At 45.8% G+C, this 24,380-nt stretch overlaps 1 protein-coding gene across 2 annotated transcripts in view; it reads right to left on the minus strand.

Moving 5' to 3' along the window:
- Window positions 1-22,502, minus strand: part of LOC311593551 (uncharacterized protein) — a 303,384-nt gene extending 280,882 nt beyond the window's left edge. For both annotated transcript variants that reach the window (XR_014777748.1, XM_084774924.1), the window contains exons 1-2: window positions 21,233-22,502; window positions 4,272-4,523 (exon numbers count right to left, since the gene is read on the minus strand). The gene's annotated coding sequence lies outside the window, so the exon portion shown is untranslated. The remainder of the gene's footprint in view (window positions 1-4,271; window positions 4,524-21,232) is intronic.
- Between the last annotated feature and the right edge of the window lie 1,878 nt (window positions 22,503-24,380).

The raw sequence follows: 24,380 nt of genomic DNA on the forward strand, positions 1-24,380 counted from the left end.
CAAGGCAGGAACTCAAGGCAGAGACCTGGAGGTGACAACTGAAGCGGAGAATTTAGAGTTCGGCTTACTAGCTAGCTCTCCATGGCTTGCTTAGCCTGATTTATCCTAGCACCCAGGACCTGCTTCCTGGGGTGGCACTACTCACAGTAGGATGGGCACCCCCACATCAAGAACTAATCAAGAAAAGGCTTGCCCAGGTGCCAACCCCTTAGTGACAGTGCTTCATTTGATGTTCCCTATTCCCCCATGACACTAGCTTGTGTCAAGTTGACAAAAAAAACAAAACAAAACAAAAACAACAACAACAACCTGTTCTGGCACCACAATCTTCAACTGGAAAAAATTGTCTCTTTAGTCCTCTTTTTAGTCAAAACATTCTACTTGGCTTTCTATATAAGGTCACGAGCCATTCCTAAGTATTCCAATGAGACAAATCAGGAGGCAGAGCCAGGCTCACACGCACAGAGAATTTTAAATTGTCAGACCAGGTATTCTGAAGAATTCTGATTAATATTTTATAGGCAGTCATAGAAAATAGCACATGTGGAAATCATAGGCAAAGAAGTAGAAACTCAAAGAAAAGTGGGGGAGGGGAGCAGTAAGAGGACTCAGTAGGTAAAGGCAACTGTCACCAAGACTTGTGACATGGTGGCAGGAGAGAACCAACTGGAGCAAGTTGTTCTTTAACTTCCAGAGCCATACTCACATACATGTACACAGGTAAATAATTTGAATAGAGCTATACCACTACCTTGATCTGACAACGCAATTATGACAGATAAGAAAAAAAAGCTTTCAGACTCCTGTCTTACTTAAGTCTCCCTTGGGCGAGAGAGATACCCAGAAAGCCCTTAGCAGGGCAAGGACTCTCAGCCTGTAGGTCAAGACTCCTTTGGGGATAAAATGACCCTTTCACAGAGGTCACCTAGGACTGTGGGAAAACACAGGTAATACATTATGATTCATAACAGTAGTGAAATGTCAGTTTCATGACAGAAGTATCAACAAAAATAATTTTTATGGTTGGGGGTCACCATAAAATATGAGGAACTGTGCTAAAAGGTTGCAGCATTAGGAAGGTGGAGAAGATGCATGTACACACAGACACACACACACACACACACACACACACACACTTTTAAGTTTTTGAGAGGGAAAAAAACCCTCTAAGAAGGAACCAAGAAGAAATAAGAAAATATTAGTTATAAAAATACACAGATAGATATGAAAATGTCTTTGGTTAAAGAAACTACAAGGGAAACCTCTAAAACTGAGGTGCAAAGAGTAGAAAGTGTGTGTGTGTGTGTGTGTGTGTGTGTGTGTGTGTGTGCGCGTGCGTGCGCGCACGCAGAGAAAAATACCCAACAAATGTGGGCCAACCACATAGGCACAGTACATGTAACAAGATTTTACAGAAAGAAAGGCAGAGAAAAAACATGGTGCTAGCAACTGTAGGCTTGGGAAAGTGGATGCTAAATACTGCATTAGTGGCATTCCTGCCACTGTGATAAAACCCCATGACCAAGAACAGCTATGGGAGAAAAAAAAATCTTGTTTGACTTACGACTCCAGAGAGACAGAGTCCACAGACAGGATCACAGCCTGGAAGTGTGGCAGCAAACAGCAGGTTTGGTGTCAGGAGCGGGAAGGTGAGAAATTACACTGTCAACAGCAAACATAGAGCAGAGAGAGAGCTGGAGGTGGGATCAGGCTGTGCACTCTCAAAGCCCGCCCCCAGTGACGCACTTCCTTCAGCAAGACCTCACTTCCTAAACCTCTCCCAACAGCGTCACCAACTGTTGACCAAGTGTTCAAGCCTGGAAGGGACTTTTCCCTTTCAAATCACCACTGATACCACAGGGCCAACCCAAGAAGCAAACAGAACAAACACTAGAAATATATACCTGGTAGATTCATGTGGAAACTGCAGAAGTGACACAATCAGGAGGAATAAAACGCCCCACTCACTGAGGCAGCAGGTACCAATGAACTGGGTTTCTCTCCAGAAGCCACACAGTCCCCAGATGAAAAAGAGTCTAACGTGTTGGAAGATAAAGTCAAACTGACAACTGTGTGTCCGGTGAGACAGTCAAGTAAAAGTGAACGAGAAGTAAACTGCCAGATAAACACAACGTGAAGAATTCCGATGCTCAAAGTACAATACCACGAGCTTTATAGGAAGAAAAATATAACCAAGATATTAAAAGTTAAAAATCAAGGTCTGTAGTTTTATTGGAGACAACGATTAGTTTACCAAAATCAGTACGCTACAGCAGAATCGCTATTTGTGCAGAGGTGAGACTGCTGTCTTGACAAAAGCAGATGTAAACACCATTAACAGCAGCATGCCTGACTTCTGCCACCTACGGGTCCCTGTCAGACACCAGGGGGTGCTGCCTCTAACGCCTGTCATTAGAACACTTACATGGGGTGGGGTGCTCAGTATTTTCACAGAGCTAAGTCAAGGCGAAGGGTCGGTGGGAACTATATAAATGCTGCATAGAAGTCACATGGTTAAAGGAAACACCTCAGGAAAGCAAACGCCTTTTGGGGCTGAAGAGCTAGATGTCTCTGAACATAAAAAGCATTTGCCACCTTGCCAGAGGACCAGGGTGCAGTCCCCGCACCCACATGGCAGCTCATGACAGCTGCAACTGCAGTTCTAGGGAATCCAGCCTCTGGCCTCTGTGAGTGCAAAGATAAACACGCTGGCAGGACAGCGATACACGTAACATCACACAACACAGCAAAATACCACATCACACCACACCACACCACACCACACCACACCACAGCATACCACACCACACCACACCAAAGCACACCACACCACACCACACCACACCAAAGCACACCACACCACACCACACCACAGCATACCACACCACACCACACCAAAGCACACCACACCACACCACACCACACCACACCACACCACACCACAGCATACCACACCACACCACACCAAAGCACACCACACCACACCACACCACAGCATACCACACCACACCACACCACAGCATACCACACCACACCACACCACAGCATACCACACCACACCACACCAAAGCACAGCACACCACACCACACCACACCACACCAAAGCACAGCACACCACACCACACCACACCACACCAAAGCACAGCACAGCACAGCACAGCACACCACACCACAGCACACCACATCACACCACACCACACCACACCACAGCACACCACACCACATCACACCACACCACAGCACACCACACCACACCACACCACAGCACACCACACCACACCACACCACACCACACCACAGCACACCACATCACACCACACCACACCACAGCACACCACACCACATCACACCACACCACATCACACCACACCACACCACATCACACCACACCATAGCACAGCATAGCACAGCACACCACAGCACACCACACCACACCACATCACACCACACCACAGCACACCACATCACACCACAGCACACCACACCACACCACATCACACCACACCATAGCACAGCATAGCACACCACACCACAGCACACCACACCACACCACAGCACACCACACCACAGCACACCACAGCACAGCACAGCCCAGTACAGCACACCACACCACACCACATCACACCACACCACACCACATCACACCACACCACACCACACCACACCACAGCACAGCACAGCACACCACACCACATCACACCACACCACACCACACCACACCACAGCACACCACACCACATCACACCACACCACATCACACCACACCACACCACATCACACCACACCATAGCACAGCATAGCACAGCACACCACAGCACACCACACCACACCACACCACACCACAGCACACCACAGCACACCACACCACACCACACCACATCACACCACACCACACCACACCACACCACAGCACACCACACCACATCACACCACACCACAGCACACCACATCACACCACACCATAGCACAGCATAGCACACCACACCACAGCACACCACACCACACCACAGCACACCACACCACAGCACACCACACCACACCACAGCACAGCACAGCATACCACACCACACCACACCACACCACAGCAGTCAGCATTTACCAACCCATGTACTCAAGTTGCCAGGCATTTCCAAAAATTCCTTAGGTTATAACTACTTCATGTCTACATGGGTATCTAAAATTCACAGCTATCTGTCTCACACTCTGTTATCCTAGGACAGAAGCCTAACAGATGTTGAAGATAATCTATTTCCCAGTGTTTCCTGGGTTACCTTAGATGATGCTTGGACTGATATGATGGGTGAGGGGTTTCCCAATTCCTTTAGCAGCCCGAGTGCTGAGATTCTCGGAGGAGTGAATGAAATGAAGTCATCAGGCTGTCTTAAACCATCAAAGCGAAGCCGTTCGGAATCACTCTACTCTGCTAAGCATATGATAATCCAGTGACAAATTGCCCCGATTATCAGGACTATCTCTGGCTTTGAACATCTTCTGCAAGGACACACAATGTTGGTGGAGATTATCTGAAAGGATGAAAAAAAGAAGATCATTGGGATCGAAAAGATAATGCCCTGTCACTCCAACCACCTCCTGGAGAAATCAATTTCCAGTTACAAAATGACAGCAAAAGACGAGGAGGAGCCAGGTGCCAGCATGCCTTCCCTGGGGCTGATGAGAGTCCCAGCTGTCCTCTGTGGGCCCTAGGCTGTTTACCTGTGCAGAGCTGTGTGGGCTGCAGTGTGCTCAGGGTGAGAATTTGCTAGAACCCAGAGGGAAGCATCACCTATTGCCTGCATCTGGGAGCCTCTACACTGCTTCCTGACTGGTGAGTGTGAGGACCTGTTATCAGCCCAGCGGAATGGGGAACCTTTCCTATCCAAATCAACCTAAAAAATCTTTTAGTTTTTTATTTATTAAAAAATATATTTACAAATAAATGATTGAAATATTAGCAAATGCTTCGACACAACAGTGCAGATTACTAGCAAAATCATTAGGAGATGGAACTACAGAACGGAGCAGATGTCACCAGAGAGAGGGCGCTGAAGTTACCATGGTCCTGCATGGTACCCCAATTTCTTCCCTAATACATATTTCTACCCGCAATGGGCACCTTCTGGCAGCACTGTGTTTGGATAGTCCCAGGATGAATACTGAAAAATGGTCTTAGGCTTCCCAGGATAGCTTCATACTCGTTATGCATCTAAGGATGACCTTTAACTTCTGATCCTCCTGCCTCCACCTCCCAAGGGCTGAGGTCACAGGCATGGCCACCACACACAGTTTAGGCAATGCTGGAGACTGAGCCCAAACCGAGCATTCCAGGCAAGTGCTCTGCACGCCCAGGCCCACCAGGCACTCTTATCAATGGGATGTATCAGAACACTTGCAGACAAGTATCCAGTACTTAAAAAAAAAAAAAAAAGTCTAGGAGTATATCCTCTCTCTTTGTATCCAGGGTGAAGAGAAGTGGGGAGAAAAAATAAAATAAAAGAGAAGTGGGGAGAACTATGGTCCCCAGGAATCTGCAGCGCCAAGGGCCCAGCTTCATCAATACTTATGAGATGGTAAGCATTTGGCTATTATTTATTCATATTAATCATCTGAGATGCTCCTATCAAAAAAAGTTCTCACATTTGGCCCATTGTAATAGAATTTATAAGAATAAACACACTATAAAATATTGGTTGATTGGCTAAGAATACCTGTCTTTATACTAATGGTTGGGTTCTCTACTATTCTAGCAAATTGATAAGAAAGAGCACTTATTTATTTTAGTATTTTAACCAACTAAGGGATTAAACATTTTTTTCTATGTTTAAAACATAGACATTGTGGTATTATTGAGCCTCTCAGAGCAAACTTGAGCACCCAAGGGCAGAAAGAGTCTCTAGTTTTTGTGAACGCCTACACTGGATGGGTTCTATTGTCATCTTGGCACAAACTAAAGTAATTTAGGAACCGGGCATCTCAATTGAGAAGTTGTTTTCATGAGATTAGCTTGTGGAGCATTTTTCTTGATTGCTAGTTAGTATAGGAGACCACTGTGGGCAGCACCATCCCTAGGCAGGTGGTCCTGGGCCGTATCAGAAAGCAAGCTGAGCACAAGCTAAGGTGACGAGCCAGTCAGCACCGCTCCTGCGTGGCCTCTGCCTCAAGTTTCTGCCTTGACTTCCTTCCCCAACTTCCCCCGGTATAAGCTGATTTTGGTCAGTGTTTTATTACAGCAAAAGAAAGCAAACTAGGATAATCCATTTTATGCAAATATAAAAATGTATAGAGGAAACAGTTTCCACAAACTACCACAGTCAAGGAGGAGAATCCTGTCAGCTCTCTGAGAGCTAACATCACTAGATACTGGCATTATGGGAAGGGAAGCTGGGTGTGAAAGTTCTTGTTACACTGAGGACCACTGACAATCCTCACAAGCAAATGGGGTAAGAGGATTTAAAAAAAATCTTCTGGGAAAAACTTGGGTAATTCTCTTTCAAAAGAATGGAGGTCAAGTCTGGGATATGCACCCATGGACAGATTTCTAAATTAACTCTAGGACTTGGGAGAGCACTTGCACACTGAGGAGCGATTACCAAAGGAAGAATTCCTTCACAGCTTACTCTTGGAAGGATTCCCTCTTTCCAGATGACCCCAGCTTGTATCAAATTAGAAAAAAAAAACAACAACAACAACAGACAAAAACAGAAAGGCAAATTAGAAGGGCAGAGTCCCACCAAGGCATGGCCTACTTACCTAAGAACCTGTCATGAGAACTTCCTCCCAAGGGCTGTTGGGACCATGCTTTAGGATGGTCCTCTGATGGGACACCCCTCCTGAACACAGGGTGTGAGTCAGGGTACACAGCTGGCAAGTGACTGAGTTTAGACACAAAGCACTGTCTGCCACAGCACCCTATCCACCATGATGCAAAATCCCAGAGTCATAGGGCTCTGACATTGCTGTGGAGACTCCCATTATTTACGATGATTTTGATAAAATTATAAAAGTGTTGTGTTTCCCAGAGTTTATACCTTGCGGAGGCTCACACCAAACTAACTTTAAGTAAAACTGGTTAGTATTTTGTCTTGGATTCCAAAGAGAAGACGTATGCGTGTGGGTCTGTAGATAAATCGAGAGTAAGCTGATCGTGTCTGCGACTGCGTGGTCAGCATACATACAGTGCTCTGCTTGTGTGCAGTTGTAGTTACACATTAAAATAAAAATACAGATGGATGGCAATCCTTCAAAGCAAGTTAGAGGATGTCAGCATAAAACGGAGCTTTCGGTGGTTCGGTGGTGGCCCTGGCATATGCCCCGGGGCCATCACCAGCACCTTCTCGCTGCCTGTCTTTGCCCCAGCCACTCTGTACTGAGAACATCCGTCCCCATCTACTCACTTGTGAACCACACACTCAGCATCACCCTTCTTCGTCCAAGTCCTCGCTCGCTACGAACCTAGCAAGGGCTGATTGGTTACAGCTTTAATTTGCCTGGCTCTCACATGCTTTCTGACTGTGGTATTCGCCACAGGTCATCTTCCGCCAGTACAAGGTTGAACCTGTGTGATCTGCTCTGAGTGCCTGGGAAACAGGCGTCAGGTGCCACTGATGCTGTATCCCGCATTCCAATCACAAAGTAGCCGTTGCATAAAGTCATGGCGAACTATGCGCAGAAATGCCGTTTCCAGACCCAACCCTCATCCTGCACCCCCGGGACCCATGAGTGCTCCTTCTAACATGGTATGCAGGCTCCCTTGGCATCTAGCCAAAGCTCCTCCAGTGCTGCAGGGACATCTGGCCAATATGATTAAACAAAACGGTCCTACCCTGTCTGGTCTGGCAGGGGGCTGGCTTCTGAAATGTAGCTTCCCAAGTAAATTCTAGAAGACTTTTAATTCTCAAATCCTTGTTATGATTATGTGTATGTTTCTGCACATAGGCATGTGTGCATGTTCACATGGGGAGCGTGTATGCATGTGGGTACATGCATGCATCTGTGTGTGTGTGTGTGTGTGTGTGTGTGTGTGTGTGTGTGTGTGTGCGTAGTATCCAAACAGCAACGTGTGCTGTCCTCAGAAGCCTTTCATCTTTTGCTTGTGGTAGGGTCTCTTACAAGCCTGGATCTGGAAAAGTCTAGGTTGGCCAGAGAGCCCCAGGGGTCTGCCCTGATCCCCCTTGCCAGTGCTGGGATTATAAGCACACATCATGTATGAAGCATGGGTTTGGACGTGTTTTGTTATGTTCATCTGGTTGCAGGGGATCTGGGCTCAGGTCCTCATGCTCGCACACTAAACTGTTTTCCCCCAACCCATAGTATGTACACATTATTCTGCTGGCAGACCAGATGTGCCGCCCAGTCTGCCTGCTGAACAAGGGTCATTGTGTCTGAAATTGAACTGGGAGTTGTTGGCTGTGTTCTTGAGTTCTGAGGGGCTCGCGACAGCACCACTCTGCCTGCGTCTCACAAGCCGCAGTAAAGAAGCTGCGCCTTTTGTCCTTGTGAAGTGCAGACATGGATCCTCACTCCCAGAAATGTTCCCTCGCCTTTCTATTAACCTGTCAAGGGCCGAGCTGAGGAAGCTCTTGGGTGGAAGTCATGTCAACTGAACATAACTGAAACAGCAGTTGAGAGGCGCAGGCACAGCTCTGTGAGGCCGGCGGCCCTTAGTCATCAACCTGGTTATTCTTTTTGTGGGATTTAATGCTCTGAGCCAGAGCTGGTCGAAATTACAGTGCTCAGAGCCCTGTGCACACATACAATGTTTGGTCATGGCTAATGGCTGCAGATAAACAGATACACAGGCTACAGTCTCTTCTGTGCTCAATGGGTATCAAAGACCAGGGAAGTACAGGGCATCATCCAATAACCAGTTCAATCCAGGAAGGGAAACATCACCAGCACTTCTGTGTGCTGCTGACAGAATTCTAATTTCACTTTTTAAAATAACAACTTTATTACAGTATAATTCACACGCCATAAAATTTACTTATTAAAGTGTACAGTTGTCCAAGTTCTACAGACAGAAGGAAAAGTGGCAAAGTAGCAGTGAACAGAGGACGGATGGAAGCCAGTGGCTGCCTCCGGTACGGAAACGCAGAGTGAGATACAAACACAAAGCAGCTGCTGCAGCCCTGGTGGTGAGCGGGGAGGCCCACCTCGTGCTCAGTCCCCAGGAGCAGGAACTGATGATGGCCATGAGAACACAGTCTGCACAACGGACGTTAGCACACTCAAACACAGAAGCACGAGATTAACAGGGAAGATCAGCTTAAACAGCAATGGCCTGTGCTGACATCCCCTAACTTTCATGTAGGGACATTTTTTTTTAACCCGTCCTTACTCCTGAACCTAAGATCCGGGCTGTCTCTCCACATTTTGATAACACGCGCAGTAATACAGCATCCACAGTCAATGGCACTTATCTCCCAAGTACCCAGTGGTGGCATCAACACAAGGACCCAAGCTCTGACACAGACTGATGAGGTCCTGAGGCAGGAAGACAAAGCTGAAGCTATGTCTGGCCACGCGCATCAGTTTCCGATAGCAACACCCATGCAGCTAAGACTCATGTACAGTGCACATATGGCAGACGAGAAGTTGGACAAGGATGAAATCATCAAGTTGTACAGCTGTATCCCTGGCAACACAATTTCACTATTTCAGATAGAGAGCCCGGCCCAGGAGGCCTCCACCGGAGTACAGAAAGACCTGATGCATGGCCTGGTCACTTCAGCGCTGGATGCTCGGGTTGAAGATCTAGAGGAAGAGGCCAACAGCTGACATGTTCTGTGAAGCTCTTGGTGGTGAAGGTTTGGGAGAAATCAGACCAGGCCAATATCCTCAGTGCCCTGTGTGTTTTACTTCAGGACAGCCTGCTAGCAACAGCTGGCTCTCTCAAGTTCTCAGAGCGTGTTATGAAGTGTCTACGGAGAGTGGTTCGACTATTGCCTGACACCATCAACAGCATTAACCTAGGCAGAGTTCTGATGGGCATCCATATTTTCATGCAGGTCTTTCCCAAAGAGAAACTGAAGCAACGTAAAAGCGGATTTCCTACAAGGACCTTAAAGACTCTTCTGCATACCTTAGGTAAACTAAAAGCACCTGAGATCCCAGACCACCTTACAATCGCTGACAATAAGAGTCTGAACTGGAGGCCCACCTCTGTCGGATGACGGAGCATAGCATGGACCAGACTGGGAGCAAGTCTGATAAGGATACAGAGAAGGGAGCTTCCCGAATAGATGAGAATTCATCAAAAGCCAAAGTGAATGATTCTTCAGCTGAGACTTTTAAGAAGATTGGCTCTAAAGAGAACACTAAGGAGGGCCTCGCAGAGTTATATGGATATAAAAAGGGTTCAGGTGCTGACACTGAGCCATTTCAGGAAAACTGCTCAAAATTCTTTCAGAGTTATGTTGAGAGAGGCCTCTGGGTGACTGAGATGGAGAGGGAAGGCAAAGGCCACATCCCCACTTCAACAGGCATCTCCCCTCAGATGGAGGTCACTGTGTGCCCACCCCGACAAGCACAGCATCCTCTCTAGGTGACACAAATGGAGAAGCAGTGGGCCCATCTGTCTATCTGGAAAAGCTAACAATTCTCCGGCCTTGGGTCTGAATACAGGAACAGTTTCCAGACAGCATCTGTGGATGACGCACTCAGGAAGCAGCGGTTGGGACTCAGCCTCCTCCTCGTCTGAGATCAGCCATAGCAGACCAGCTCCCTGCTCCCTAGGCTGCATGGAGGACACCAGCAGGAGGGACAGGGGCCTTCTCTCAGTGTAGCTTGCATTTGCAGTGACAGAGTTCCCCAAAGAGATAAGCCGCATGCGCCGCAGAAACACAAGCTCCCCACTGTAATGGAAAGAAAAAATCAAAGTTTGTTATAATGTAGAATATACCCCTAACATCTGTTAGAAACACAACACACACACACACACACACACACACACACACACACACACACACACACACACACCTGTGCCCCTGTCTACTTTGGAATAAGGAGGTGTGTGTCCCAGGCCCTGACCTTGACCTCAAGAACCTCTGACCAATGAAGTCTACTCATCCGCACTTCAGATATTTCCTCACCCTCACACAGCAGCTGGGGCTTTTTTGCTTCACCCTGAAAGTTCTTGACAATGGTAAATGGACACCAGCACGCAGCGCTACCTATGGAGGCCCTATAAAGCATGTGACTATCAGGAGCAAGTACGCAACCTCTCAGCATGCCAAGGTTGGCACTCTGGCCCAGCTGGACTGCACCCTAGTTCAGAATTTGTCCAAGGCTGTGGCAAAGGCATCGTAACGCAAATGGACTGCTCCCTCTGCCAATGCAGTTGGCACCATGTGCCCACCTGTACATAAGTATAAGCTGTTCACTTGCTCTTCAATAAAAGTTGTGACTTTTTACTTTTCATAGCTTACCTCATTCGAACATGGCTCCTTCCGACTTTGTACAACAAAAGTTGGATAAACATTTAGGACTGTTTTTAAATTCTTTTTAGTTTAACAGGGGGTCCAACTAACACATATAACTATAGCCTGTATGGTTTTTTTTTTCACTTTGTGTGTCCCAATCATGTCTTAAGTCATCCTGAAAAGTCTTCCACTTGGCTTTGGTTTAAACAGTTACAAGGTCTACCAGTTTGTCCTTAGTTCCGTCTTCTGCCTACGGGTGCTTGCTGCCTCTAACCACTCTGTCTGGAGTTATGGACTTTCAGATCTGAAAACCAGTTTTCTTTTCATGTAATTATTTATTTGTTCTTAGTTGGCTTGGAAAATAGGATGGTCAGAATTAAAGGTGTCTTTTAAAAGAATTTGCCCTCACTCTCAATACTAACAGATTAAGGGTGTTTTCTTGCATTTCCTGTATAAATATAATCATACATACTATTGTCAAGGGGATTTTTAAAAATGGGTTGGTTTTATCAACATTCCTTTCAATGCCTGTATTGCATGTCATGGTATGAATAACTGTATGTAACGTGTTCAATCCTTCCTTTAATGACACTCAAACCATATTCTCACTTCCCCTTTACACATGCTTCTTAAACACTCCTCTGTGTTGCTTGGCTTTGTGCATGGCCGCTTTCCCAGGAGATTGGACTTTAAATTCTCACAGAGCCAGATGAGTGTGCTTGACTCCAACTGGAAAAAGAAACCCTGATTCATTTGCTGTTTTAATTTTTACACCTGATATCAAGTTGAATAAAACGTTATTAATAGGAAACTTTCCCTGTTTAAAAAAAATTTGGGAATACTCTCACAACCTCTTGGTTTTTTAAAACTTACCCAAGTATTTGAAACGGTTGTTCTGAATCAGTGGTTCTCAACCTGTGAGTTGCGACTGCTTTTGGGGGGTCAAACAGGCATTGCCTAAGATGGGAAACCCAGATAATTACATTATAATTCATAACAGTAGCAAAACTACAGTTATGAAGTAGCAATGAAAATAATTTTATGGTTGTGGGGGGTGGGGTCACCACAACGTGAGGAATTGTATTAAAGGGTCACAGTGCTAGGAAGGTTGAGAGCCGCTGCTCTAAGTGAATAAAATTTTTAGAATAAAATTAAACAGAAGGGCCCTCCTTGGAGATTGTAAATAAATAGGAAACAGCAAGTCTGGCCAAACTCTAACCATTTCTTAGAATGGAGAAATGATCCCCTACCAGGGCTTCTATAGCTGGGCAGCATCTCACGGGGGAAGTCTGAGGGAACAGGTAACAAAGCAGATCAGAGCCCATTTACCTCTGCGGAGCTAAGCATGAGCAGGGTGACATGAAAGTGACAATGAGAATCTGAGGGGACAAACCTATTTTCATCATAATACTGGCTCTCCTCATGTTCGGAGGCTATTCTGATATTCTGAGGATGGCTATTTATATTGGTGTTGTCAACAGAGGCAGACTGGTTTACACAGAGATGAGCTACTGAGAAAAAAACCCAAACAAACAGATAGATGTTCACCAAGTATCTGGACCTTATAAAAATGAAGTGCCATCTCACCATCAGTCAAGCAGGGTGAAATTAATGATGATTAACAATGGAAAAGGTTTTACCAAAATATTTCCAGAAAGATACCTTGTGTGAGAATAGGAGCAACCGACACCTACGGCTCTTGTCACAACGAGAACTGGCTGGCCCAGCCTCTCTGGAGACAGTTAGCCTGCATCATACTCAGTAGTGTGCATCTAAGAGTTCTCAAAAACTCTCACCCTTGGAAGCACCAATACCCCCAAGAAGTATATGTCTCAGAGAAATGTACAGACACATATCTAATTTTTATGGAGTTTCTATGTCCTAGCGTCCAATTAAATTGTGATTGCCACGGTTCTCCGAAACAATGAAACTAGCAAGATGGCTCAGCAAGGGAAGTAGCTTGCCACCAAGATGGATGACGTGAGTTTGATACTTGGGACATGGGACACACACGGTGGGAGAAAAGAGCTAACTCCTGAAACTTATCCTCTGACCTCCACATGTGTACTCAGGCATGAGCGCCACCCCTACAATAGATAGATAGATGGTGGGTGGGTGGGTAGATGATGATGATGATGATGAAGATAGATAGATAGATAGATAGATAGATAGATAGATAGATAGATAGATAGATAGATAGAATTTTTAAATATCAATATTGCTGAGTCTGTCCACACAGAGTCATAGGCAAATCTGTGCATGGGGAACATGAAGGTTGCAGGAGGTTAAGAAGTACATCTCTGGGTGCTCACCACCACTGACTGAACAAGGAAGCTGGGACTCCAATTCTGAGTGTATACAACACAAGTTAAATACACTATCTGTGACCTTACCTAGTGGATGTGTGGGGCACTAATGCGAAGATAACAAGAATGAGGAGGAAAGACAGGAGAAAAGGAAATGACATGGCTGAAGACAATCGGATATGTCTTAGAGATGTCACCCTTTTCCACAGTAGGGGTTCTCTAGAGGAACAGAAAAAAAAAAAACTCCAGACTAAATACATCGTAAAGAAGAATTTGTTAGACTGACTTACTCAATGAAGTTGGCATAATCCAAAATGGTTGCCTCATACTCTGAGATGCCCTGAATTCAGTAGTTGTTCAACCCATAAGGCTTGCTGCCTCAGTAGTCCTATCTGACAAGAAAGGCACATGGCATTCCTGGAGAGCCACCAATTCTTGTCAAAAGCCAAAAGAAGCTGGTCCCAACATCAGAGAAACAGCCAGCAGCTGCACCAATAAGCTAGATGGACCGGCCACGGGTAGCAAAGCAATCCTTCCTCCATGTTCTTTCACCTGGGCAGCCACCAGATGGTGCCACCCATATTTAGGGTAGATCTTCCCCCATCAGTTAAGGCGGTGGAAACAATCCCCCCACAGACAAGCCTGCAGGGCAACCTGATGAAGAGGGTGTGGCCAGGTGATTCCAGTTTGTGCCAAGTTAGCACCTGAAACCACCTACCACAAAGCTTGTGTTGGTCAGCCTTCTATCGCTGTGATGAAACCATGACCAAAAGCTACTTGGTAGGGAAGGGTCTATTCCACTTACACATCAAGGTCATGGCTCATCATTTATGAGAGTCAGGGCAGGAACCCAAGCAAGGCAGGAACCTGGAGGCAGGAACTAAGGCAGAGGCTGTGGAAGAATGCTGCTTCCTGGCCTGCTCAGCTTCTTTTCTTATAGGATCCAGAACCATTTACTCGGGGTGGCAAACCCTGCAGTGAGCTGGGCCCTCCCACATCAATAGTCAGGAAAATGGCCCCACAGATTGGCCTACAGACTATTCTGATGGAGCATTTTCTCAGCTGAGGTTCTCTCTTCCTCTATGATTCTAGCTTGAGTCAAGTTGACAAAAACTAACCAGAACTAAAGCCCATGGAAAATGGCGACACAGAGATGAACGCACTTATCAGGGGAGGCCACTCCTTACATATGTGAACAATACATCAAGTTGATGTCAAGTTTTATTACTATACTAAAAATTCTACATAATAACCTCCTGCACAGTGGGGCACGAATGTAATCCCAGCACTCTGGGAGGCAGAGGCAGGTGGATCTCTGTGAGGTCGAGGCCAGCCTGTTCTACAGAATGAGTCCAAGACAGCCAAAGCTACATAGAGAAACCCTGTCTCAAACAAAAACAAAAACAAAACACACACACACACACACACACACACACACACACACACACACACACAGCAAATGTTAGCATTCTGTTTCAGTCCGCCTACTTGTGATGTCATCGCTTACCTGCCAGTAGAACAGGAAGGCACAGGACAGGACAGAAAGAGGTCAGCAGAGAGCTCAGTGGTAGCTGCCTTGTTACACACACAGCCTTTCCCTTCCACATCTGGCCACATGACCCCTAGCTTCCATCAGCTGGCCTGGCCTCTTCCCTTCCCACTAGGAGATTCAGTGGATATGCGCATGCGCACAACCCCTACTCCAGAGCCTAGCCTGGCAAAGGCAGGCTAGGGAAGGCTAGGGGCAGAGTCAAGCCTCAAAGTAACTGGCTCCAGGCCTCCATCTGCGAACTCTCAGGTTTAAAGAGTCAAATACACCTGGCTTCTTCTTTCTAAAGCTCAGCTTTAAAACATGAAATACACCTGGCTTCTTTTCTCTAAAACTAGTTTCCAACTGTTAAAAATAAAAATTTTATCTAATTTATTTTCTGCTCTCAAAAAAAATCGTATGATTGTTTATTGGGTATACAATTGTTTATTGGCTATGTTTTTATCCTGATCCAAATGTTTGATTCTAACTTATGCTTTTGCTAATTCCTAAACAATTAAATAAATGCTGTTTCTTCTGTCATCAACTAACTTGGATTCAACTACAGGCTTCCTGGCTAGTGGGTTTGATACGGTTTTTTAAAGTTATTCTACAATGTTCTACTACATTAACATTTATATGTTTACAATATTAAATTTTAAATCATTGCCTTAAACCCTGTTTAGCCTAAAATTCTAAATGGGTTAATACTGGTCATACAAAACTCTTCTGTTCTCTTTTATGGATTGTGCTTTTAGACTATGTTTATGTTTCTAAGGCTACAACTTAGCAGACATAAAACCTAAAGTCTTAGTCTTTAAGTATTAATACAAACTATGAACAAAGTTGTCTATTTAAATATTCTTAAGACAAGAGTGTGGTCTCCACCATCTTAATTAAAAGGCTGAGTATGTGTCCTGAACCCAATATAAGGACTGGTAAAATCTTTAAATTCCCAACAGGCTCAGTTACAGCAAACTGCTCCAGGCCTTAGCCACTGGCCCTGAGATAAAAAACAGAGGTCTGCACCCCCACTTTCCTGCCGGGGTCCAGCCTGAGCCAGCTCTGTCAGGGACGTGTTTCAGATGCAGCCAAAAGGACACATGTCTTACAGATGCTGCGACCAGAACGAGACGCTGTTCCCACACCCTCGCCTGTTGGCAAATTTGAGCTATGGATGCCACTGCTCACATGCAGGCTTGTTCTCTGTGCCAAGCCACTGGAGGGTCAACCAGCACAAGAGCTGTAGGGATGTCCTGCCTTCAGGCTCCTTGAGCTGGTGGAGTACAGACGGCTCTTAAATTCAGCAGCCTCGCCATCCAGGGTAATGCCCCAGGTCTGTGTTAAACTCATACGGGTTACATAGTCACATGGCCAGCTTCCATCATGGGAGACTTCAGGTACCGTCCCAGCCCTCTTCAAATGCAGGAGACCAAACTGTAACTGTCCAGTCTAGATAGTTTACCTTGTTACCATTCTTTTAGGTAAAGGACAGTGACTCCTTACAGCAACTTCACCTATTGCTTAAAGCTTCCAAGAAGGTGTTTTAAAACGTGTTTAAAATTGGTAAATGCAAGTTTAAAAGGTCAATACATCTAAAGGGTGCTTTACTTCTTCCTGTTGCTGTGCTGTTGTTGTATTAACTGTCCAGAGCGTTGACCCTGATCGGTGGAGCTCTAGTTTATTAATCTAACTATAGAAAACATTCCACTATACGATCCTACCATAGTTACAAGATTTTAAATTTCCTTCTGTTACTGTTCCACGGAGGCCAATAAGGCTTCCGCCTTTCCAAACTCACCTCAGAGTCTTTGTGCTCTTAACACAAAGTTCTTTCCCCAAGCCTGTGCTATGCTATTATGTCTACTGCCCTTTTCCTAAGATGTGTACATGTCTAACAAAGTGTATTTCACTGCAGATTACAAACAGTGATGATACTAAATTTATCTCCTCTTATGAACTCAAAAGGATTCTTGTACGATACAGAAAAACCCATCTCCCAGGTCAAATGGAATCCAATAAGTACTGTCAATCCAAAGCCTGAAATTTCTCCCCTATCACCTATCTCTAAGGGTGGGAGTAATCCTTTTCCTTGGTTTTGAGACTCCCCTCACCTAACTACCCAGTTGCCACCTCTCTGTACCCAATACCAGCTAACAACCCTGGTCTGCATGACTGCCTGTTTCTTCTCACTAATCTACAACTAGGACTTTTTTCACTGGGTGAAACCGCTGCTCCCACTACCGCTGTTTCTGCTTCTGCTCCCGCAGCTACCGCTGCCACCACCGTCCATGAGAAACAGTGCATTCACCATTTCTCCAGGCTCCTCTGGGATGCCTTCTGAGAATCTCAAATCCCTACGTCCACATTAAGGGTTTCTAAGCTTAGATGACTCTGTGACCAAACTTGGATGGATCCAAAACTAAACCATTTTAATTATTGCCAACAATTGAGTAAAAATGGAAGGAAGTTCCCATATCCAGACCTTTTCTTTGCTCTCCCAAAATTTTCACGAATTGTCAGCATTGTCTCAAGCCTTTTCCCTTTTGCTCTCCCAAGAGTTTCAAAGGTACACCTATAGGAAACTTTCTTTCTAACCCACTAACTTTGTCTTCTCCCCACACATATATTCCAGTATCCTGCTAGACTTCCTACATCTGGGACATTGTTAAAGCAGCTGCCCACAAGTGCTCCTGTCCAACCTCATAGATAGTGCCAGCAGGGCCCGCACAGTTCCTCCTAGCTGGACCTGCATTGCCCTTCCCAGCTGCAGATGTTCTCAGACCCTGGGCAACAAATGCAACAGCTGTTCTTCCAGAACCTGGCTAACATTTCAGCCTTTTAAACCCCCTATTGCCACCCTACTCTCAGCAGGAAGTAGTTAAGACAATTACTTCACCCTTTATCTATTTGCAAAAGTCTGAAATGGTGTGCTCCGGGCCCAGGACTTCTCGGTCCCTATCTGCTGCAGGATGTGGCTGACATAGCCTGCTCTCTACCTTGAACTTTTAAGGCAGAACTTTTCCTTCCCCTTCATTATATAATCTGGACATTTTACTGCTATTGCTTTTTTTCTCTCTATTTTCTCCCTTTACATGGCAGCCAAAAGCTGCTTCCAGTGAACCTACATTTATACACATTAACTTACCTTCTAGAAAAACAGTCCAATGTTCCTCATTGCTTAATTATAGGAAAAGGTAGGAATGTCAGCATTCTGCTTCAGTCTGCCTACTTGTGATGTCATCGTTTACCTGCCATGGGGGCGTGGCCCTGCCCTGGGCCATATAAAAAAACAAATCTCCACATGGTCCTCTCTCTCTACCCCCTTCTGCAAGTGCCCTCTCCCTCTCCCTCTCCCTCTCCCTCTCCCTCTCCCCCTGCCCCCCCCCTCTCTCTCACACACACACACACACACACACACACACACACCTCCCACTCTTTCTCTTTTCATTCTTCCTCTGTCTCTGTCTCTCTGGGGTACCCCTTTCTCCTCTCCTTCTCCCCCCATGCTTATTTAATAAACTCCTCTATAACATAATATCTGCTGCCTGGAACCTTATTATTACCTGGTACCCTCTATCATTGCTTAATTCTTAAATATAAAATTGGTAGCCTGTACTTTATTATACCTCATCACCTTATCTTACTGCCATAATTTTTAAATATAACAATAAATACTATGACGTTTTACAGTTTTTAATTATTCAGTGCATATTTTCTCAAAGAATAGATGTTTCTCAAATATATTAGAACAAAGATTAAAGGGAATAAGATGTTTAAACATGAGGCCTCTAGGTCCCAGGGAGAAATCCACCCTGGCCTTCTGTGAACACACCTAAATAGAGACCTGGTTTGGTGCTAGTGAATTTTGTACTTCCTCCAAAAGTCAGAAGCAGGCTAAGGAGGAAGATGACATTTCTGTTTTTATTACTTGTTCCTTTCCAGGAACAGTTAGTTATTGTTTACCTAGGAAAATCTAAATTAAAATAGAGAACACCATTTGCCCTTAATTTGGAAAATATTTACACAAAGTCATCATCAGCTATCACTGTCCAGTCCAAACCATTTTGCTGTGGCATGGGGCGGCATGGGGTGGCATGGGGTGGCATGGGGTGGCATGGGGTGACATAGGGAGGCATGGGGTGGCATGGGGTGGCATGGGGTGGCATGAGGTTGCATGGGGTGGCATAGGGCGGCATGAGGTGGCATGGGGTGGCATGGGGTGATATGGGTGGTATGGGGCAGCATGGGGCGGCATGGGGCGGCAAGGGGCGGCATGGGGCGGCATGGGGCGGCATGGGGAGGCATGGGTAGCTGCCAAAGTGGAGCCAGTTGACCTCCATAACCCTTAGCTCCTACCTATACCTCTGTAGTCATTTAGCAACTGAGCGGAGGGGAGCAGATGCCCATGGCCTTATATATGTCTGTCCCCTGAGAATGGAGTCCCAGCGAAGGAATAGGCGTGATTTACTACCACCTAGAAGGTCCTAATGAGCATAAAGACAATAACTGTGGCCAGGATCTGCACCCCGCCCCTCCCCCCCCCAGCCACCTGTGATGTGTGGACGCTGGCCTCTCATAAAATGGACCAATGGCTCTCCATGCATGCAGATCTGCCTCTAGAGTGAAATTCACCTCATGGGTTTCCTAGGAAAGTATATATATATATATATATATATATAAAAAAATCAATTGTCTCATGGAGGTAGGGCTTGCATATCCCTGAGGCAAAATAATCAAGCAGAGGTCATTCCTCTGCTGTTTCATGGAAATTAAACAGTGCCTTCAGAGCCCTGCATGCCCTCAGATTTAAAGAGCTAAGAGATGTGTTTCTTCATTCAGTCACACTTGGCTGTGTCACAAGCAATCCCAGAGTGGGGCGAGAAAGGAGTACCGGGCATAGTAAAGGACCTCATGACCATTGAAGCCCATGTCAGCTGACCAGGGCAGCCATTGGTTTGCATTCAGAGGCATCACTTCCAAGAGCAGAAAAGAGCTGGCAGCTTCCCCCTCCCCTCCTTTTCTTGGGAAATGTTTGTGACAGGAAGGAAGTGCAAGTGCTGGGGGAGGGGCCGATCCCTTCCTCCTTCCTGTCCTCTCCCCTTCACTTCCCTTTTCCCTCCCTCCCTCCTCTCTGCATTCTTTCTTGCTTGTTCTTTACTGTGTTCTCTCTCTCCTTCTGAAAACCCTGGTCTCTTAAAGGGCTGTGTTTGTATGTGTGATTGCGTGGAGGGGAAAATGGAAACAACTCCAAGTCAGAAAGTACAGAATATCCGAGATTTTTTTTTTCCCTGAGGCTCAAAGTGAACTGCCTGAGAAAATGCCAGTGATCAGTGGATGAAGGTGCTTTATGCTTAAATTCTAAATAAGAGAAGAACCAATGGAGAAAAAGAGTGTCTTAGAAGAAGAGGAAAAAAGCAAGCAAACAACAACAACAAAACCCAAACAACAAACAACAACAAAATAATAAACAAAGAGGTGTAACTTGGAGTCCAGCGTCTGCAATCCTAACCCCTGAACCTGTGGCTGAGAACTCACACGGTCATGGTGACTTACAGATCTGAGAACACCGGAAAGTCTTAGATGGAGGCACAGTCTGGACGACCTGTGCAGGCCCCAAATGTGACCCCACTGTCCTCCCAGTAAGGGCTGAGGAAACTGGGTTATAGAAGAAAAGGGGAAAGGAAGCCATGAACCAAAGGTCTATCAGCTCATAGCGCTGGGGGCAGCTACATCATGAACTCTTCCGGAAGAAGCAGGAAGCGAAGGCCTGCTGCTCTAGGCCCTTAAATTACTGGCTATTAAAGTGGCAGAAAGAAAACCAAAACAAACAAACCCAACTTAAAGAACTGCAGAGGGCCAGATAGTAAAAATGGCAACAGAGCGCCAGTTAGGACCCAGTGGTGCTGGAACGCCACACACGACCTGCTAGACTGATGTTTAAGAACATCTACTATTAAAGAGGCATTTCCTCTTCCTACCGAGAGCCAGTGGTCCAGAAGGCAAGATGTAGGGACGCCCTCGGCCCGCAGTTCCGGTACCTCTGCAGGGAGTTTGATTCCTGGGTGAGAAGAGGTAGGTGCATCTGAACAGATTCCACGGTGCCAGCCAGCTTCCTTCTCCCGAGGCCCAAAGAGAGGCTGTTGGAACCCCCTTTATTCCCTTGGAGCATCGGGTAAGTCAGAAATCCTATCCGTTCCCAAGGTAACGGCTGCTGTTACAGGCAAAACAAACCCCTCACCCGTGGTCCAGAAGGCAGCTACACTCTAGGTCCAGACCACATTCAGCTTCGGGTTAGTCATCACGAGTCTCTGTCTGCATTCCCACCCACCTGACGTCAGAGGCTGTTTTCGCGGGAAGTAGAGCGGCACAGAGGGATCCTCCAGAAGGCACATGCCGCCGAGGTTTATGTTAATATTTTGCCTGTGGTTTCAAAACGCGGATGGAGTTAACATTAGTTTGCACCTAGGCTAGCCTTGCTGTCGCTCCGGCATGAATAACGCTCTTAACAGCACTCAGTAGGACTTTCTCCCCGGCAAGCATCTTTCACTTCACTTCCATCCCAAGTTGCAAGTTGTTCCTCTGTGGACTTCCTTTGTTACTTGGCTTTCTGTGACTGCGACAAACTACCTGAGATAGTGAGCTTCCAAGAAGGTTTGCACTTTCAGAGGGGTCAGTCCGACGGCCGCATGGCTGTGCCGTTCTACTCTTGATTCACTGCGCACTCTGACAAGAGCACATAGCAGAGGAGCATCGTCTGTCTACGTAGTAACAGCCAGGAAGCAAGAGAAGAGGCTAGCGTCCTTCTACTAGGCTGCACCTCTAGAAGGTTCTGCCACCTACAAATCATGCCAAGGGCTGGTGTCAACATTTAATATCTGGGTCTCTGGGGATTACTGAAGATTCAAACTATTCAGTATGGAATGTAAGCCCATTCGCGTGTCACCAAAGCAGTTTCTTTGTAGATGCCATCTGGTCTAAGCAAATCACTATCTCGTGTCTCACATCAAGGCAAGGGTGGTCATAGAAATCTGGTTGCTCGCTTTCATTCCCGTTACATGCAGGAAGACCTCCCAATTTAGGCAGCATGTGATAGCCACTGGTACAACCCTCTTATGCGTTGTTCATTTAGCACTGACTGTCCCCCACACAGACCTAGAGAACCTCTGACCTTATTCTGATGACCGAGTCATTGATTCGAGGTATACACCCACCATGTGCTAAACAGAAGCCCTGTGCACTGAATAGTTCCTGTAGGCCAAGGGCAGCGAACTTGCCTCCATAGAGGGGGCAGAAGATGCTCAGTACTGGGAAAGAGCTGGCTCACAGCTTTCCGCTCTAAATAACTTCTTCATGTCAATTATCAACAAATGTCAGCAAATGAACAAGAACTGAATTATTTTAAGCTTTGTGAGAATTGTTCTATATTAAAAAATAGAAAAATGAGCAAAGTCATTACAGACAATGACACCCCTTCTCCATCTACAAAGCTCCTTAAGTGAAAATAAGAGCCTATAAAAAGAACTTACCAGTTCAAGGACATGTTCCTTTGGATTTCTCTATCTCTTGAAGAAACTTGGCTCTCATTTGAGAAAATAGCAAAAGAGGTTAATTAGTATCAATGAGGAAAGAAGCCAGTACCTCAAGTAACTATCCTAAGAGTAAACTCGTTCTTACCACTCATGGTCAGGCAGGGTTAGAACTGCATAAGTTAGGCTAGACTGCAAAGTCTAATAAATTGGAATTTCATCAAGTAGGGCTTCTTTTTATAGGAAACAAAGGCCTGGTTTAACCCCAAGAAGTAGACTGAGAAGCAGACTGTTACAACCCAGGAGATGAGAACGTGGCCTTCTCAAGAGGGAGTCACCAACAAGCATTTCTGTTGCTGAATCTCTCTCTCTCTCTCTCTCTCTCTCTCTCTCTCTCTCTCTCTCTCTCTCTCTCTCTCTCTCTCCACATCACAGGAGCTGTGTTCACCAATCCTTGAGGGTCCTCCTGCTCTGCAAATGGTTCTAACATGGGTAACCTTAGCTAATGGAAGGACAGACACTCCCCCAGTCTCCATGCTAAGGGTTGTCCTGAGCACTCAAAATTCCTAAAACTTAGAGAATTTCTGCCTGTGGCTACCAGGTACCAGGGGCATCATCAACGAAACACGGGGTAAGATGGGGAGGAGCAAGGCAGCTTTCAGGACTGAAGAACAGAAGGAGCAAAGCTAAATAAATGTCATAGAACATGCAGACAGAATAATATTCACTGAAAAAAAGAACATTTTTATTTTAGAAAATTTTCAGATACATAAATGAAGATGTAAGTATTTCCCATAAATCTGCACTGTTTTCCTTGATAGCTGTATCTTGGTTACTATGACACTTGTTTCAGTGTGGTGGTTTGAATGAGAGGTTCCCCCCCTTTTATGGGCTCATATATTTGAATGTTTGGTCCCCCACTTGGTGACACTGCTTGGGAAGCATTGGGAGGTATGGCCTTGTTGGAAGGTGAAAATGAGGGTGGGTACTGAGGTTTCGAAAATACACACAATTCCCCATTAGTTTTCCCTGTGTGTCTTGTGCTCATGGATTGAAATGTGAGCTCTAAATATTGCTTCCACACCATGCCTACCTGCCTGCTGTCATGCGTCCCACCATGGCGGCCATGGACTCTAACTCTTGGAAACCCTAAGCCCCAAATAACTCTTCCTTCTACAGGTTGCCATGGTAACTCATCACAACAATAGAAAAATAACTAAGACAATCAGTTAGTGAGTCTGAACAGACCCAGGGTTGTTGCCTAAAACCTGTAATTGTCAGGACTTCTTAGCTTTACCAAGTGTTCTCCCCTGTCCTGATGATGTTCCATCAAGATGCATTCCATTTGGTCATCAAGTCTTCCCAGGATCCTCTTTAGCTGTGATCATTCTTTTTCATCATTTTCTTTAGGAGTGCTTCGCCAACATTTGGTAGATTGCTTCTTGCCTTGGGCTTGTCTGGGTTTTCTCGTCATTAGAGTAAGGCGTGGAGTCTGGAGAAGAGCCGCAGGTGTGAAACAGCCTTCTTATTACACACCACAAGAGGTACCCTAGTAGAATTGCTAATGTTGGTGTTGTCCTTGGCCTCAAGGCTGAGGCAC

This window comes from Acomys minous (assembly GCF_964271855.1).
Source record: "Acomys minous genome assembly, chromosome: 3".
Lineage (NCBI taxonomy): Eukaryota > Metazoa > Chordata > Mammalia > Rodentia > Muridae > Acomys > Acomys minous.